At 44.2% G+C, this 18,361-nt stretch overlaps 1 pseudogene; it reads right to left on the bottom strand.

Annotated features, from left to right (window-relative positions):
- Positions 1-5,461: 5,461 nt before the first annotated feature.
- LOC143641290 (nucleoside diphosphate kinase 6 pseudogene) lies at positions 5,462-6,040 on the bottom strand (annotated as a pseudogene).
- Between the last annotated feature and the right edge of the window lie 12,321 nt (positions 6,041-18,361).

The following is an 18,361-nucleotide window of genomic DNA, read 5'->3' as shown; positions in this document are numbered from 1 at the left end:
GCTGCTAAAATAAAATTTTCAGAAAATGTAAAATTACATACAAAAATACCATTTCCAGAGGTGTGTGCAGTGGTGCACACCTGTTGTGCCACTGCTTGGGATGCTTGTGCAGGTTCAAAGCTAGAATCTAAGAGTTCAAGACCACATGAGAGCACATAAGACCCATTCACAGGGAAAAAGAAAAAGGAAATCAGAAGAGAAAGAGAAACTGAGTCTCATATAGGATATGAAGGATTCAGACAGGTGTTACAACCAGCTCACCTGAAAAGCTAAAGGGGCTCAGATTTAAGTGGAATAAGGGAAGTTGAGATGAACTGCAAATGGAGACCAAACTGGGGTTTGCACACTGGAGAGGAAGCTGATTATGTCTGCTAGACAATGCCGGCAGCACACACACCCCCACTGCAGACAGTCACAAACATGCCCATATCTCAGAGCAGGCAGAGAGAGCCTGGGGCTCCAACTCTTCCCTTGTTATCCTACACTCTTGAATGAGCCCAGAAAACACCAACCCTCAAAAGGAACCACCACACTCAGCCTGACTAGCAGCAAGACACTGGGAGGAGGGAATCACAGGGCTGACTGGGCGCTCTTGAGATGTACAATCACAATCCCAACTGGACCTCCGAAGCTGCTAGCCAGTGCTGACTCAATCCCCGGTACATAATTCCCCTTTCTGCAATATTACTCTTCTTTCCTCAGGTCTCCCAAAGTAATAGAGGTGCATAAACATTCCCTCCCTCATGGGAGCTTTCTGGGAATCAGCCCTAACTGTAATCACACAAAATTACAAGACATTTTTTAAATATTTGTTTTTTAGCTATAGGTGGACACAACATCTTTATTTTCATTTATATGTGGACTGAGGATTTATATGTGGTACTGAGGTACAAACCCAGTATCTCACACATGGTAGGTGAGTACTCTACCTATGAGCCACAACCCAGCCCCACAAGACCTTAGTTGTCTTTTGTTTCTGATTATAGAATAAGGCAGCACTTCATGCCATAAAAAAGAAAGAGCTGAGCAAGGCAGGGTGGTTTTATAAGAATAAAAGCATTGAGGAGAGTGAAATTGGTCATTTCAAACTCTTTTCTCTTTTTGTTCTTTTAAGATACACATGACAGGAGACTGTATTTTGACGTATTACGTATACATGGATCATAACTCCGCATTGTGTAGAACCACAGAATGGGAGGCTACTCTCAAGGCCAGTTTTCTTACTCTGGTTCAGGCACTCTGGTTCTCTGGTTCTGGTTGTGCTTCAAGCACACAACTGAGGTGGAGCAACTCTGCTCTGGTCTGATCATTTGGCATTTCCAGTCCCAACATGTCCTTGATGGCCTCGTGATCACAGATTTGGAGAGCTTCCATGATTCTAGCTGAAGAAAGACAACTTCCTGACAGGACATGGCTCCATGTGGATATTTCATACTTTTTCAGAGAACACAGTGTACCAGGCAGACAACTGTGACTCTCAGAGGATCATACCATGAGTTTAAAATACAGCCATTAGCCAGGGTCTCCCTGAGCAAAATCAAAGAGTGAGCCCAATGAGGCTCAAGGCATTTCAACCAAGTCACTGGCTCAACAACTTCTGGCACCTGAGGCTACACAATACCCAGAGGTATTATTCCATGTGCCACAAGGAGTCCTAGCAACTGCCCAGGCTCCTCCCTTTTCGGCCAGTAAGGAGCAATTCTGTTATCTAGTATCCTATCACTGGGTTCCATTAAAACAAGGAGAGAGACAAACCCGTCTAGGAGGCTGTCTATTGAAGGGTCCTCCTCACCCCTGGAACACAGTGGCAGAAGGGCTGTTGTGAAAGCTAGCCACCAGCTAGACTAACCGATCGCTTATGTTATGTCAAGCTTTTTTGACATCACAGGTCCCCTCTGTCAAGTGACCCAAAGGAGCCACTGGAAGTGAAAAGCTAATGACAGCGTCTTCCTGCCAAGCGAAAGATGTAGGCATGAGCAAGGAGAGATGAAGAGGCTCACATAGGGTAGTCTTCTCTGGCCATCTTGGGGAAAGCTGTGCACAGCCTCGTGTCGTCAGCCTTCAGCGGGGTCTGCAGTCTCAATGTCTCTGCTCAAGGGGGCATCAGGGGTTTGTGGAGCTCTCTGTGTGGTTCGCACACCGACCGTGAGACGTGTCCCTGTGCTCCATGTTGCATTGGCCAGCTTCAGCTCCTTGGCCTTCTGGAACAGGGAAGCTCTTCTTAGAGACTCTGTGGGGGAAATCTGTACTGGATGAACCCCAAGAATTCAGGATCCAGTCCAGTCAACAGGCAGATAACAGACTCAAACCCAGTGAGCAGAGCTAGGGTCTCATGACAGGTAGCCTTTCTCTAAACATCCTCCAGGCTAAGTTGCTTGCCAAATAAATACAGCTTCATTAAACATGTCCTTATTCCTTCCATAATGCAGCAAGAATAGAGGTGTGACTACCACATTTAGTCTTTAAATTTTCTTTGCTGGAACTTCTGAATGAATCGCAGATTTGTTGTTTTCAAAAGTCTCTCAAGGCTAGGAAGCCATAACAAAATTCCAAGTATATACATTACAAATGCACCATTTTTATTAATATTATACAAACAACTACATTGCAATTAAAAGAATAGTCAAAAACAGTTTCCAAAGCTGGGAGGGAAGAAGTAGCAAGAAAACGTATTTACTTTTCATTCACAAAAGTACAGCCAACATAGTTCATAGGCTATATACAATCTGCCCTTTATAAAATTCAAAATTTTTAGTTTCATCAGAACTACCATCATAATCTAATTTTAGGAAATTTTCATCCCCCCCAAACAAACGAACATACCCCACACCCATCAGCAATCACTCCCAGGTCCCTTATCCCCCCAACCCCCACCCCACCCCCTGGGGAGACCACACATCTATTTCTGTCTCTGTAGATTTGCCTATTTATGTAAATGAAATCATCATATATTAAGTGATTCTTGTGTCTGGCTTCTTTTACAAAACAATTTTTTCCCTAAGTTATCCCACATGTATTAAAATGTTTCTAACCAGGTATGGTAGTGACAAAAATAAAGACAATTTTACGAGTTTATTATTTAAAGTTCCCAAGAAGAAAGGACACACCCACATGGGGAGGGAAGTATCAGGGTCATTCTGGAGCCTCAAAGAGGAAAATATGGCCTTTGTTGTGAGTTCTGCTGAAAGGAATGTGTGAGGCAGGTATGCAAGTTTGGATGCTTTGATTTGATGCTTTGCACAGTTTCAGTGAGCTGTGGGATACAGAGGATTATCAAGTTGTCCAGTATCTGGCTCTGGTGTGACTGAGGGCAGAACTCTCACTTAGTGTGTAAGAGTATGTTAAAGAAGATATATAGGGGTATGAGCTCTGGATTGGTTAAAACATCAAAAATGTGCTCATGGAAAAATATTTGCAATCTCTAGGAATTAGCAAACTCTACGAGGGGCTGCCTAACCAAGCCCCCAAGGTGGCAAAACATCTTAAAATACAGAAAAATTAAAACGTGATTAACACACCACATTGGCCCTGGCCTATAGCTCAGTGGAAGATCTCATACTGAGCCTGCTCGAGAGCCCTAGGTTAAATCCATAACCCCTAACTTCTCCGCAAAAACCTAGCATATTTTAGCATACATTAGTACTTCTTTATATTTCTAAATATCTCAGTGTATGGATATATCACAACGTTTTAGCTACCATTTGGTGGACATTTGAGTCCTAATTTGGGGTTATTATGAATAATGCTGCAATTGTTAACAAGGAAAACCTAAATAAATTCTCCACTTTCACTTGCTCTTAATTGAAGTAAAAATCACTAATTTTGGAGGGCGCACAGCTGGGCAACACATTATCAGATTTCCACTAGTATGTCCCTCTGTGATGTGTGGGTTACAAATATAATAGCTACTACATTACCCGGTGGGTAACTGTGCTAAAAAACTGCACCTCTTCAGAAGAACAAGAATGGGATGCACAGGTCTGGCATCTCCACCTTCGTATTGAGTCTATCTCCTTTGCTACTTAATCTTTGGGTCAGATTCTATTCAACTCTGCATGTTGACATGTTGATCAATTGAAAAACATTTTGTCCAAAACTTTAATACAGGGTTAAGTGGACCCAGCCTTGCTTACTTTCTCTCTTCAACTGAAGGCTTAAGACACCTACCAGATGTCACAGTGGGAAACACCAGAGCATGAAAGGATTGAAAAGAAGTGGCCCAACAATTTCCTGGATATTCTCTACCTATTCAAAGACATGCATGTCCTTCCCTTCACTAGCCTGTCCCTCTCACTTATTATTCCTGGTCTACGTCTCTAACCCCTCAATGTCCATGCAGTTCAGAAGCTGATTTTGAACAAAGCTCTCGCTCTCTTCCTTTCTGTGGCCACTGGATAAAGCTTTGCTTCCTTCCCAATACTGGTCTCTCAGGACACTGGTTTTTCCATGGAACAAGGCTCCAAACCTGGGTTCAATAATCCTACCTGCATTCACAAAAAAGATTTTATGTGAACATATATTCATTTCTATTGGACAAACTAAATGAGTGGAAATACATTATTTTATCACAACTCTATGCCTAACTATTTGAGAGGCTGTGAGTGGCTTCATTATAAATTGCCACCAGTGGCCAGGCATGGTGGTACATGCCTGTATCTCAGCAGCTTGGCAGACTGAGGCAGGAGGATGGTGAGTTCAAAGCCAGCCTCAGCAAAAGCAAGGCGCTAAGCAATTCAGTGAGACCCTGTTTGTAACTAAAATACAAAATAGGGCTGGGGATGTGGATCAGTGGTCGACTGCCGCTGAGTTCAATCCCCAGTACCCAAAAAAATAAAAATCCCCACCAGCAATAGATGAACGTTCCAATTAGTCCATATCATCAATAGCACTTCTAATGTCTATGCAGTATATCACTGCCATTGTGATTTGCTTTTCCCCAATGACTAATGATATTGACCATAATATCATGTATTGATATCATGTATTGACCATTTAGATATCTTTTCTAGAGAAATGCTAATTCAAGTCTATCCATATTTAAATTGGGTTATCTATTTTATTATTGAGTTGCTTATTAAGAGTTCTCTATAGGGATTTATATATTTATTTATTTATTTGAGAATTCACAACACTGACTTCTATTAAGGAAGAAAAGCTAAATACTGTTTATATAGTCACTGTATTTTCCAGGCAGGTCAATTGGGCAAGCTCTTCCTTGAAGAGAGATGAATACTTCTCATTCAAAAAAAAAGAATCACTTTTTTCTTTTTTAAACAAACCATGAACATTCTAGGGAAGAGCTAGATAGCTAGATTCTGGAGGCTCTGCAGTGAGGACCTAGGCCCTCTAGCAAGTAGTGATGCCAAGTAGAAATAACACCATGAGCCCAGGCTTCCCTGGTCCCATGAGAATGTTCTGGACCAGAGATCTAGGAGAAAAGTCTGGGCATTGCTACCAATCCTCATCGTTTGATGGGCCCTCTTTGGGCTGGTCTTGGGCCTCCTGTTCCAGCTGCACAGTGGATGCCTCCCTCTGTAGCACACAGGACCACAGCACAACTGGGGCTCTTCCTCCTCATACCAGCACTTTCACTGAAGTCAAGAAAGAAGGCTGCAATCTTTCTGCTGGCTGAAACCACAGAGTCTGAGCCATGGGTGGTGTTGGGCGTGTCTGAGATGCCAAAACTCCTATGAATTGAATCTGGGGACATGTGGCATGCTCGAAACACTCTGGTGGGTCCCATCAGTGTCCTCCAAAGCTGGATGGCATCCTTGTGAGCAAGGATATAAGCTCGGATTGGCCCACCAGCCATGAACTCCACCAATCGCTGATAGAAAAAACGCTCTTCATGTTCTTTGTAAAACTTCTGGAAATCTTGCTTTCTCCACAGTAGTTCTCTCATTCGTACAATAAGGAACTTGTTGCTCAGAATCTGCTGATGAACAGCCCCCAGAATCAATGGGTGAGCAACTGCATCAGGCTTGATTAGGGCTAGAGTAAGCTGCAGAGCCTTAGGGCTTTGCAAAATTGAGGTCATCTCACTTCCAGCCAGGTCGACGTTCACCTGATCCTCCAGCTGCAAAACTAAGCCTCTATAGGGTTTTAAAACATGAAAAGTTCAAGAAGTATAGTAATTAAGAAAAAAACTACTCCAAAACACTTTGGACTCATTAGAAAGTTCATTCTTACATATGTTTAAAGGGAAGGCAGGTAATGAGGCTCCTGCCAACTCAGCAGGTGCCTGGATATATCCCAGGACCCACAAGGAATGCAGAATCCGGGCCCTTTCTCAGGGCCTGAGTCCACCTACATTGAACACATTCCCCAGGTGGTTAGTGTGAGAAATAAAGACTGAGCATGCTGGCCCAGGCAGGTGTGTGGTCTACACACAGGTGGTCAAGGACCCTACGCGCGCAAGGGAGCTCTGCAGCCCTCCACACAGAGCCCCCAAGGTTGAGCACACTGCTGTAGCCTCAAGTGTTGCCCTGTCCAGTCCACAGTACGGGACAGAGGGATACCCCACCCTCACAGGCAGCTTTCTCTTAGATGAGGCAAAAACGGGATCTCAGATCCTCAGAGGGATCTCACATCACTACCACTCAAATGCCCTTGGTTCCAGACAAATCACATGACCATAGCCAACAACAGAAGGCTAGGAAATGTCACCCAGAGTGGGCAGGCACACACACCAAAAACACCAGTGGCTCTGGGTGAAGGAACACATGCTCACACTCCCCTAGGGAGGCCACCAGGAGTCCCTGCCAGTTGCCAGCAGCAACTCAGAGTCAGACTCTCTAGGGCAGGCCCACTCACCAGGCCTTCTCATCAGGATGTAGCTCCTGGCAGTTCAGAGCCCATAAGGGATTCCACAAGGTACAGCCCTGCCACCCACACTCTGGCTGCAATAATGGAACCAGAACAGAGACAGCCAATCCCTGTGGGAAAGAAGGAAAGCCACTGTGCAGAAGCCACCAAGGGGCCCTAGTGATAGAAAAACTCTTTGGGGCAGACACTGGGAGGATAGCCTGCCCTGACAGTGGGGCAGGCTTCCTGACTCACCTCCAGTTCTGCACCACGAGAAGCTCTGTGGTTCCTTGTTATCCTCCATGGCCACAGCTGAAGTTGGTGAGGCTCCCGGTGTTCCTAAGGATACAGGTCCTTCAGAACTTTGCTGGTTTTTCACAACAGGTATCCCCCACTAAGGCCACACCTATTTTGGAAACTGCTTCCGTAAGTGCCAGACACCAACCATAGGCCTGCTTCCCGTATTTGGGTTAGGAAGGTAAAGCATTACTCATCAGCTCCCTGCCGTTCCCAGAATGCAAGTAGAAAAACACCAACAACTCTGCTGGAAGGGATGATCTCTTATGTCAGGCAAAAAATTGCTTCACTCAGCTCCTCCTCACACTCTCCCCCTGGAACGACACCTGCACCTGCTCTGCTTCCTACCTGTAGTTGTGGCAGGTCTTGCATTGGGGGGAACCCACCTTACAGCACTAGGCAAAATCAAAGGCTAGAACGTGCTGTGAAGACAGGTTTGGGCAGGTGCACCATCACTGCTGCCGGGCTCTTGGGCTCAGCCACATCCGGGATACTTGGTGCCTCCAGTGGCCCCAGCTGTGCTTCTCAGGGCACCCACCAGATGTTCTGTCTACTCCATGTGAACTGTCACATAAGACTAAGGAAACAGGGTTCCATTAGTGTTCGTGAAAACAAGTATCCTTGACTTCCAAAGGAGCACCAGCTTATGTAGGAAAGAAGTCATGCCTTTTGTGTGGACAAGATACTAAACTCCAAGAGAACTTCTGCAATGACTGAACTGGGGTCCTGCCCCAGGGGATATGCTCCAGGTTAATTCCGTGTGGCAGTGACTACCCCAGACATTGATAAACCCAGCCTAATTCCCTCTTAAGATTGGGAGCCGGGCTGGGGTTGTGGTTCAGCAGTACAGCGCTCACCTGGCACGTGTGAGGCCCTGGGTTCGATCCTCAGCACCACATAAAAATAAATAAAATAAAGGTATTTTATTAAAAAAAAAAAAGATTGGGAGCCATCTCATCACAAAAGCATAAAAAGTTAATTTGGACTTTATTATAAATTACTGCAATTTTTAAACTTGCCTGCCCATGCTTTGAACTCACCAACGTCTCCATTCGGCCCATGTATTCTTAACAAGCTAGTGGCTTTCGTCAGGGACAGAGTGAACACAGTTCAGATGATGGTTCTGCGTACCCACTACCAAGCCCTAGACCCAGAAGGAGAATCCTACTAAGATGTAGGGCCTGCCCGAATGAACCTCCAACTGAGGGAACCATGATTGGTCCCCAAGTTTCCAGACAAAGAGGGGAATGAGAAACTGATGTGACTCCATTTTGGATAAACCAGCCTCTACCTTAGAGAAGGGCCTGTCCAAGGGGAGGTGACCCTTGTTTTTGGAAAACCCACGGAGCGTTCCTAGGCATGTGGCTACCCTGCTGAGTTATTTGTCTGTTAATAACAGAAAAGGCCTGTGGTGCCAGATGTCCCTGACTCAGCCCTTGCAATCCCTCACGCCCTATCCACCTCTTGAACTAACCAATCACCCTTACCCAACTTGTTCCTGCTAATGAATGTGCTAATTAATGTTAAGAGTTGTTTGACTTTCCCACAGTATGAAATGATTTGCTGTATGATGTTGTGACACATAGAGTATCCCCCCAAAACCTACAAAATCTCACTCCTTGGAACTGCTGCATCAAAAATGGTTGTGAATCCAGGCTCGAGCTTGCAATAAAGACTCTTGTGTGCTTGCATTGGATTCGGCTCCTGGTTGTTTTTTGGGGTCCCCCAAATCTGGTATTAAAACATACCTATGGGTCATGTTTCTAAACCTACAAAATCTGTCAACCTGTCAGCTTCTGCATTCGGCAGCCCCCACCCCTTCCAGTTAATGACATGGTCTTTGGCTTTCTAGAAGCAAGAGTCTTGGGTGGAGAAGACTTCCTTAATAAGAGCTTCCCTTCACTTTCCTCCACAGTCTACCAGCTCTTTGACAAGTTTTACCCCAAACACCTCCCTTCCAAGTGCCAGAATCTGAATTAGAGCAAAGAGTAAGTCCCCCTAAACTTGTTGATTTAAATCAGTATTTGTCTCACATGATTGTAGAAAGCAAAAGGAGACTCAGGACAAGCTCCAAGGTCTGGACTGGAGTTGGCTCTGTCATGGTGCCTTTGTCAGCTTCCCACCGTGGTGACAAAATACCTGACATGAGCAACTCGAAGGAGGAAAGATTTATTCTGCAGAGCAGAGAAAAACTGCTCACCTGTGATGGTAGGGAAGCAGAGAGAGCCAGGAGCTGGGAAGAAGATATCCCCTTGTAAGTCTCACCCCCCCTGACTCACCTCCTCCCCCAACTCTAAAGTTTCCACCAGCTCTCAGTAGCAACACCAGCTGGAGACCAAGCCTTCCAGGGAGCCTTTGGACACAGTCCAGATCCAAGCTGTAATGCATAGCCTCTACTGTCTGTGTCCTTCTTATAGATGCTACTGACCTATGTCCCCCAGGAGACAGTGGAAGGAAAAAATCCCAAGTAGACACCTTAACACAATGATTTAGTATTTCTCATGATTCTTCCAATGATATTGGTAATCCTACAATTTCTGTCCAGCTTGGCTAACACTGAGAGTCGAGGAAACCCCATCACTTGTTTAGGACCATAGCTAGGGGCCTCTGTCCACATGGTCTCCCAGGTTAGCTTGCATCCTATATGATGCTTATGTTTTTATTTTTTTTAATTTTTTTTTTAGTTGTTGATAGACCTTTATTTATTTTACGTGGTGCTGAGAATCGAACCCAGTGCCTCACACATGCCAGGCAAGTGCGCTACCACTGAGCCCCAGCCCCAGCCCAGATGCTTATGCTTTTAGATTTTGATGTTTTAAATCTCCATGGCAAACAACTGGATTTTAAAATGGTCCAAGGATTTAAATAGATGTTTCTCAAAAGAATATTTATAGATGGATGATAAACATATGAAAAGATGCCCAGGGGCTGCAGGTATAGGTCACTGATAGACTGTATGCTCAGCATGTATGAGGCCCTGGGTTCAAACTCAGCCCAAAATAAAAAGGAAAGGGAGAGGAAGAAGGGGATGGAGAAGAAGAGAGAGGGAGAGGGAGAGAAGGGGGGAGGAAGGGGCTCAAAGTTAGTAATTAGCATGGAAGTTCAAATCAAAACCAATAAGATACTACTTCATACCCACTATGATGGCCATAATAAAAAAAAATAATAAGTATTCGTGAGAATGTTAAGAATTTGGAATTATCCATTGAAATGTAAAATGATTGGCCAGCTGGGTATGTAGCTCAGTGGAAGAGGGCTTGCCTAGCATGAGCAAAACCCTAGGTTCAATCCCCAGCACCACCCAAAACAAGCAATCAAACAAACATGGTAGGCCAGGCCTGGTGGCACATGCCTATATTCCCAGCTACTCGGGAGGCTGAAGCAGGAGGATTACAATCTTGGGGCCTGCCATGGCAACTTAGTGAGACCCTTGTCTCAAACTTTTTTAAATAATAAAAGTTGTAAAAATAAACAAAATGGTGCAGTTTCCTTGTAAAATACTTGGGCATTTTCCCCAAAATGTTAAATATGAAGTACTATGTGATCCAACATCTCACACACACCCTATGTGGGCAAGGGAAAGGGTTCTCTTCTGGAGGGATGGGCTGGCTGAGAAATAAAAGCTAAGAAAATAATATTACAAACTAACCACAGGACATAGAAATATAGTTTCAGAGTGGGGGCAACGACAGGCCAAGCTGATCAGAGGGGTGCAGCTTCTAACAAAGAAAGAATCCCACACCTGGTTATTTATATTGGCACAGATCAAAAGGATTTCACAGGGGCTGGGGGAAGCTCAGTGGTAGAGCACTTGCCTTGCCCACGTGAGGCACTGGGTTTGATCCTCAGCACTACATAAAACAGTAATTAATACAACAAAGATTTAAAAAAGCATTCTATAGAAAGTTCTTCGCAAAAACAGGGTAGAGGTAGGGGTAAGTAGGCTGCAAGGTTCTAAACAGGTCACACCCTGCACAGGCCTTTGGCAGAGCTGGGTGGGAGTTCACAATGTAGTGGGCCATCTCACCAGATACCAGATCTTCCCATTCAATGGCTTCAGTGCTGATCTGGTCCACGCACATTTCACGGGTTGGTCCCTGCACCAATAATTCTACTTCTTGGGATAGAAGAATCAAAACATAGGTCCACACAAAACTTGTGTAGAGATGTCCTCAGCATCATTTTCCATAATTGCCAAAATGCAGAATATCAATCAAAGATTCAATAAATAAAATGTGGATTCATGTTGGAATATTATTTGGCAGTAAAAAAAAAACAGTGAAATATGACACTACTAAAACATGAAAAACCTAGAAAACATGACTGAGGGAAAGGCTTAGGCAGTCAGGGCAAGAGGGCAAATGCGGAGGTCCGGGAGAGGCCGGAACAAAGGAGCATGAAGAGGGTCTTCTGATGAGGTCAACTTCCTGCTTGACAAAAGAGCCTGTGGACACAATGGGGCATTCAATAGTGAGGCATGAATGGACAGGGAGAAGATAAGAAAAGGAGGAAATTCCAGAGACTATAAAAAGAAAAGGCCCAAACTCCCCTACCAGATTCCCAGCTCTGGGGCCCCTTCTCTTTGGAGAAGTCTCTCTCTGTATCTCTGTCCCTTTTGCAATAAACCTGCTTCTTGCTGCTATCTCTGTGTCCTGTTCTTCAATTCTTTGCTGACTGGAGACAGTGAACCCAGCTCCCTAGACAGTAACAATATTGAGTGACAGAAGCCAGTACATTACCACATATATACCATGTCATTTATATTAAGTGCCCAAATAAGCAAATCTATTAAAACAGAAAGAAGATTAGCGGTTGCCCAAGGCTGGTGGGTTTGGGTTAACAGGGAGTAATACAATTGGATAGAGTTTCTTTCTAGAGTGATATAAATGCTCTAGGATTGATTATGATGATGTGTGTGAATATCTAAAAATAACAAAGCCATTAAATTATAAAATCTGAATGAATTGTATGGTATGTGAATTATTTCTCAGTAAGTCATTATGTCAATTATATCTCAGTAAAACTGATTTTAAGAGAAAAACCAATGAGAAGGAACTCAAAAAGGGTAAGGACATGAATGAAACCAGATTGGTCATAAATGGATGGGTGATGAATCCCATGTTTCCCTTTGATTCTGGTTTTGTACACAGTAGGAAAAAAAAAACACCATGGTTTAAAGTTTTAAAATAGAGGTGAGTTTTGGCCGGGGAGGTGTAGTTCAGTTGTAGAGCATGTGCTCAGCATTCTTAGCCCTGGTTTCAATCCCCAGCACAACAGAAATAAATAAATATAAATTTAAAAAAAGTGAATTTGCACAATGAAAAGGAATAGGGTAGAATATCATTGGAGAGGGTCATCAGAGTGTTAAAACACAGTCCTTCCCAAGATAAATAAATCTTTTCTTCAAGGGAATTATCTCAGCAAGGGCAGCTTCCCTTGATCAAATTGTTTGGAATTCCTCCTTGGGGGCTGGGTATGTGGCTTAAGCGGTAGTGCGCTCTGGCATGCATGCGACCCGGGTTTGATCCTCAGCACCACATACAAACAAAGATGTTGTGTCTGCCGAAAACTAAAAAAACAAATATTAAAATTCTCTCTCTCTCTCTCTCTCTCTCTTAAGAAAAAAATGTCCTTTATAGTTACAGATGACAGTAGTTTAAAAAAAAAAAAGAATTCCTCCTTGAATTTTTATTTTCTAGGCCTATGTGTATATCTTTGTCTACAGATATGGGGAATCTTTATCTTTAAAGTGTGTTTTAAAAAAAACATTTAAAGCAATCATTCTGTGGAATCAGATGAACCATCAAAGCAGAAAATATTTGTATCTGAAACATAAAATGCCAGTCTGGCTGGGCACAAAATCAAGAGCCACTCAAGCAGGAACAAACTTTATTTTTTGAAACTGCCGCCAATGCTCCGTATGCATCCGGGAAGATTCCCTATGGACCCACGCCAAGTTCTCCCGGAACCCAAGAGGCGGTTCCTCCTCCGGAATTCCCTCCTACCGCACTTCCCCAACCAATGGGAACTCTCCAGGAGTCCCATAGAAGGCCGAGGTGGACAGCAGGAGTCCAATATCCATATGAATGCAAATCTTAACATAATCATATCATCTCAATGGCTTGTTGACGTCACCTTTCAACCAAAAATGCCATGTATCATATTACTTGGCTGTGGCTCTTAGCAATAAAAAACATTTCATCTAGCATATTCTACTAGCTGCAGATGTAGCTCAGGGGTAGAGCACCTTCCTAGCATATGCAAGGTCAGCACCATTAAAAAATAATAAAATAAATTTTTCTACCAGTTGGTGTATGATAGCAGCAAAAAGGCCAATAGTTACTTGTGAGTTGCTAATAATCTGCTTTTCAATTTTTTTTCATGGATATGATAGGGGCAATAATACCTCAGTGTAGATAATTGAATGAAATGTATTAAATATTTAGCCATTATTACATTATATTACTGGTAAGTTATCTTAAAGTAAATAAGAATAACTATATTAAGAAAATAAATAGTGTTTTTTTTCTTTTCTTTTCCTTTCTTGTGTTTGGTTGTGCTGGGGATGGAACCCAGGGCCTCGCACATATTCAGGACTGAAAGTATTGATTCACAGCTGGCTCTATTTGACCACAAGATGCTTTCCCTCGTGAGTTCAATACAAAGGGAACCCACCTCATGTCTGAAGCCTTGCTTTTCTGTTGTATTAGGATATTCTTCCAGCCTATTCTGCAGAGAATTTCGCCTTGAGGAAATCAATCCTTAGCCACTGCTAGATGGTCTGTCACCCTTCAAAAATTATGAACGCTAGCTGGGCAAGGTGGCGCCTGCCTGTAATCCCAGCGGCTTGTGGGGCTGAGACAGGAGGATTGTGAGTTCAAATTCAGCCTCAGTAAAAAGCGAGGCACTAAACAACTCAGTGAAACCCTGTTTCTAAATAAAATACAAAAAATAGGACTGGGAATGGGGCTCAGTGGTTGAGTGCCCCTGAGTTCAATCCCCAGTACCCCCCACCCCCCAGAATTTATGAACTCTAGTGGGAGGGAGGAAGAGAGAATCAATCCCCGCTGAGAGAAAACCAAATATCCACCCATCAACTGTTAATCAATACTTACTGTCTGGCTGGCTTTTAAGCACATTTTAGGAAAAGTTTACTTTGGTTACATGAACAAACGGGGCTCTTTTTCTCCAACCTGCTGTGCTCTTATCTCCCCTGGTTCACAGGTTCACCCCCGAGACTGTTGACCCTCTTCTCTCAGCTGGAACCCCATCCCGGCCCTCCCTCCTCTGCTTGGACCCTTCTGGTGCCCTGTTGCTGCTTCTCCAGGCACAAGAGAACATTGTGTGTGGTGTTTGTGTGGGGGATGTGTACCCGTGTGCTTGGGAGAGGGCACACACAAGTGTGTACAGATTACCTACAAGGAAGCTAAAATCGCTGGCCCTCTGGTTTGACTTACGGTTCAGAGAGTATAACTTAAGATGTTTCAAATCGTGAAGAGAGAAAACCAGAGAGCACATTGTAAGGGAATCGGGTGGGATTTGGCCCCTGGTGAGTGCAGAGCCAGCAATCACAACCAGAGGTGAAAGAGTGAGGAAGGTTTACTATTGCAGCGAGAAGGGTGTGCACTGGAGATTATTGTCAAAGCAGTATCTCTCCAACAAAGCAAGCAAGGAGCTTCTCATACATAATCATAGAGGAAGTATCCATCAGCCCAGGTGGCAGGGGTCACTCATCAGGTGTTCAGAAAACCAGCAGACTGGATTGCCTCTGGGTGGAGATTACTTCAGGACACCTGAAGGCAGTGAGTCAGATGCAAGGTCAGCACCATAAAAAAATACACCCTCTCTGGAGGGTCTTCACTGAAACACACACAAAACAAACCTGGATGGTCAACAGCAGCTCTCCCTCCCCCATGCACAGGTGATTGCCTTGGGCTGACGGTGCGCCTCAGGAAAGTTCATGGCACTCGCCTGTGAAACAGTCATGCTAAGTGGGATCTTCTCACACTCCTAGATGTGGGACTGTTTATAGAAAAGAAAGGAAGCCAAAAAACAGTAAGGGCTGCAGTAAGCCACCTTTACATTGTGGGAAGTTCTATAGGACAAATGACATGCTTTTTTTTTAAGGGGGAATAAGAAACCCATAAGCTAAAGATAATCAAGAGACATAGCAATAAAAAGCCCTATGTAAACATGGATTGTATCCTGATTTGTAAAAGTCAACTCTAAAATATTTAAAACAATCAAGAAAATTTAAGCTCTGATTCAGTAAGGAAAGAAGTTGTTAACTTTGGGGGTGATTGATACCGGTCTTGGAAATCAGGATCAGATCCTCGTTCCCCTGGTGTTGAAGATTAAACACCCAAGAAATGCTGAGAAAAGTCTAGAAAGCAAGTCTTATTTACAGAAAAGAACAGAAATAGACTTCTCTGGAGAGAAGGGGACCCAGAGCTGGTATCTGCAGGAGGGGTGTGTGTCTTGTCCCTTTATAGATCTCAAGTTTCCCACCACCCCCCACTTCTTATCTTGCCTGTACCACCAATAGATAAGAAAAGAGCTGTCCTGGAGGTACTCATTAGCAACTCCTTGTGTTTTGAGGAGGGATTCCCTGGAGGTATCCTTGGGGTAGAGGGGGTGTTCTGGAGGTGTAAGCATTCCATTTCCTTTTCTTTGATAATTAGCCCCCATCTTTCTGACCTGATCTTTTATTATCTACCCTGAGTAATCTGTCTTTTGTTCTTGGCTAATTCCCCCCTCTGATTAAGGGAACCCTGACCCCTACAAGGGGAAATGGGTGATGGCTGCTCTAGCTATGCCAGGCTGAGAGGGGGCAGCGTGAGGCAAGCGGTTTGGGTTTCCCTTTTAGAAACATTTCAGGTCTTTAAGGGGTCCATGGTAAAAGTCTGGTTTGTAAAGAACAGGTTTTAAAGTCATCTGGACATGGATGCTTCTATGAGAGAAACAAGAAGACATGAGTACTGGAAATAGATTAATACAACAATAAATACTGCCACATGCAAACATGCCAATTAGTGTGATGATGATAATGAAGACTGGAATTTGTCCATCAGGAGGTACCAGAGAACCAAGAACTAAGAAGTTGTTCCCACGACGAGCCGGTGAGGTCACAGCCTCTATCTGGGAATGTAAATCTTTAAGACTATTAGTTACATTTTCAGAATTGTCAAGAATATAAACACAGAACGCAATTTTTATAATGTCACGGAGATCCCTTTATTTCTGTCACTTAGGGCTAGATAATCATATTAGCAAACACAGATCAAGACTGCCTATGTAGGAGTTAGGAAGATTTATAGGTCTTAAATTGACTAAAAAAGCTTCTGACTCTGATTGTCTCTTTTGATAGTCATTAGGCAATCCTGTCTAACAACCCTTCTTATATAGATAGCCTCCAGTCTCACTCTTGGTGGGACTGATACAGTATACATCTTAAGTTAAATTAAAATAATTATTATCCTTCCTTTTAAATTCTCAGGTATGGCTGTGCTTTGGTTATAACTTTCTGGCCAGGTGTTTAAGACCAAGCTGGTCAAATTGACCTTGTTCCTAACTATTAAGAGTTGGCTAAGGGCTTGGGTTGTAGCTCAGTGGTAGAGCACTCACCTAGCATGTGTGAGGCACTGGGTTCCATCCTCAATACCACATAAAAATAAACAAACAAAATAAAAATATTGTGTCCACCCTGATGTTGGGGCCTCTAGCCAGCAGCTTCCCCCCTCCTTCTATGCATGACCTCTGGTTTTAATTGCTGCCTTACCAGTGTGATCACAACCCCTGTGCTTTTTCATAGGTGGCCGTGAAAAGATGTAAGCCTCTGGATTATCCATCCTCACCATGTGACTTTTAACCCTGGGAGTTAATCATTACAAGTCTTGTAATGAATCCTGATCTCTCTGAGTGGAGTCTACCGTTCGTTAATGAACTTTGGAGGAGCAGACTTGGGCCTCACTAGAATGGAGGATCATAGCCCAATATAATTTATACTTTTAGTGCCATTTGGGTCTTTTAAACAAGAACTGAGAAGTCCTTTGGCCTGCACTTAGGAACCTCAGATTATTTCCTTCCTCTTTATAGAACAGGCTGAGCTGTAGGATGGTATTGAAATTTGTATTTCCCCCTGATGCCATGACTCGGAGAGTTTGTATGGAGACCATGTTTGGCAGCAGCAGAACACTAGGGGTAAAGGCTGGGATAGAGAGTTTGCACTCGCTGTGGCCCAAGGAATCTCCAGAGGGTGATGAGGACACGTAGTGGTTGTTGAATGCTTAAGGCCCTTTTCCTGGAGGAGGAGTTTATGGAAGAGGAATTGAAAGCACCTCCCTCCAGATACAGCAAGAACCGTGGGGACATTACCTACAGCCTTGTAAGGGCTTCATATGGGAACAAAGGGAACCCAGGCACTTCCTAAACCAATCCCTGTAAAATGTCCCCCTCTCAACTGGAGTCTGATCTGCAGGGGAGGGGGTGTTCAGGAAGAGGGAGCACAGGAGAGTGCAGATCAGATCCTCTGGAGGTGCCTGTCCCTGGGAGGTTCACTCATCACTGCTTGATTGATCAGTCCCCCCAAGTTGCCCTATGAGGGCTGTCGGGAGAGGAGGTCAGCAGAAAAGCCTTTGAAATTCACCAGGGAGTAGCCCCTCCCCCGCCAGAATCTCGCATTGTGTCACCCCCCTGTTCATCTATCAGGGCATGCAAAGGCAAACTGGGTTTAGGGACACTGTCTAGGGACACAGATGCTATGCCATCCGAGCCTGGGTAGGACAGTGAGGAAGAGCTTTGGCAGAACCCAACATGCCTGACCTGAAGGATAGGTGAAGAGGAGCCACCTAGGCCGTGAATCCCCTCACCTGAGTCTTGAAGAATGGCAGCTTGCACTAACCACGTTTAACTAGCCAATGGGTGCCCATTATTGTCCCCCAGAAAGAAACACAGAAGGGTGCACTCCAGAAAGATGTGGGGTGTGGAGGAAACTGACCTTGGTGACGATCCTGGATGAGCCCCCATCTGATACCCACCTTGAAAATCAGAATTGGGTCATTGTTTCCCCCAGTGTTAAAAATTAAACACCCAACAAACACCCAGGCAAGAAAACAAGTTTTATTCAAGGGATAGAACAGAGACAGGGAGAGGGGTTGGGTGGGGCTCCTCAGGAAAGGAGCTGGGACCCAGATCTGGTGCCTCTGGGAGGTGGGATGTCTTACCCCTTTATAGATTTGAAGTTTCCCTTTTTCTCATGCCT

Source organism: Callospermophilus lateralis, unplaced genomic scaffold, assembly GCF_048772815.1.
Source record: "Callospermophilus lateralis isolate mCalLat2 unplaced genomic scaffold, mCalLat2.hap1 Scaffold_94, whole genome shotgun sequence".
Lineage (NCBI taxonomy): Eukaryota > Metazoa > Chordata > Mammalia > Rodentia > Sciuridae > Callospermophilus > Callospermophilus lateralis.
This window is presented reverse-complemented; position numbering and strand designations above follow the sequence as displayed.